This window comes from Morone saxatilis, unplaced genomic scaffold (assembly GCF_004916995.1).
Source record: "Morone saxatilis isolate NCDOM2014 unplaced genomic scaffold, NCSU_SB_2.0 Contig3, whole genome shotgun sequence".
Lineage (NCBI taxonomy): Eukaryota > Metazoa > Chordata > Actinopteri > Moronidae > Morone > Morone saxatilis.
The window spans coordinates 2,239,875-2,241,255 of record NW_023339873.1 but is presented as its reverse complement, the minus strand read 5'-3'; positions in this window follow the sequence as shown (position 1 = coordinate 2,241,255).

Here is a 1,381-nt window from a genome sequence, read left to right as displayed (position 1 = left end):
TCTCTCTGCCCCCCTTTCCTGTCAGTCTTCAGCTGTCACTATCATAAAGGCAATAAAAGCCACAAAAAAAAAGAAGAAAAAAAAGAAAAATACCCAACACTAATGTATGCTAAAAACAGTATTGATAATAAAATAGATGAGACAGGATTAAATTAAATGTTGTGTGATTTAAAAGTCAGCAGAGCCCTGCCCCAGAATACACCCTGGCTCATAGGGGTGCAGCAATTCAGCAATGTAGCTGGGAGCTGAAGCTTGGAGTGCTTTAAAGGTGATCAGTAAGTAACATCTTAAAATCAATTCTAAAACTGCCAGTAAAGAGAGGCTATAACAGTGCTGATATGATCCGGTCAAGGACAACAAAGCTAAACAAAGTTAGGTAAAATAAACATAAAACTGTTGTACTACTAGGTAAAAAAGTAGGTGCATATATAAAAATATATGATAAACAGCATACAATGTACAAATCAAGTATTTGTCTGTAAATTGTAAACAATACAGATAATGCAAAGTAATAGAATCAAGTCAGTGTTTCAAAAGCTCCATTACTTTGATAATGGTGTTTTACATTAAGTCTAATTGACTAATAGTTTGAGCAGTACTGTCACTCTTGCATGCAGCTTTATGTGAACACTGTTGTTGTATCTGTGCTGGTTTAGCTGCTGTCCTGTCCATTAAGGAGCCTATTTACTTCAGAGTTTGAATAGAGGATTCATCACTATTAGTAGTGTGTATCAGTGACTCCTGACTTTATTTTTCAGAGTTTAGAAGTATACAATATTACAAACCTAGAACCACAAAGAAAAGGCATGTAAAGATGTTGCCATGTGCAAACAGTTTCCTCAAATCATTAATAATCGTGAACACACAAAAAACAATCTGAATGATCACTTTAGCAAAGAGCATGCAGCCTTTGTACCCAATATGACCTCCCTCTGTTAGATCCACATACACACAGTGTTGTGTGTTCATCCTCTGCAGTACCAGTGTGAATCAGTGTCATAGGAATGGATAGCTCATGTTATCAACCCCTCTGTCAGATGGAGGAAAGTTTGTCTCCAGCTCCAGCCACCACAGCAGAGGAGGCCATGGCTTCATCGGGTGACAGCGGAGAGAGGGGATCGTCTCCCGGACAGTACACAGGCTCATCAGGGGACACCCAGTGTCCCACTGGGGGCCCAGCAAGACGGGAGGAGGCAGCCACTGAGGTGGAGCAATGGGCAGCAGCTGTTCCACCTGTAAGGAATGAGGCTTTCTTAGGATTATATGGAAATATCCCTTTCCCTTCACTCCTGCACAGCATTCATAACAGCCCTGTTTCTATCAAGCACTCCATTCCGGTTCGGTTCAGTTGTTTACACATTAATTAAATTCAATTCAATTT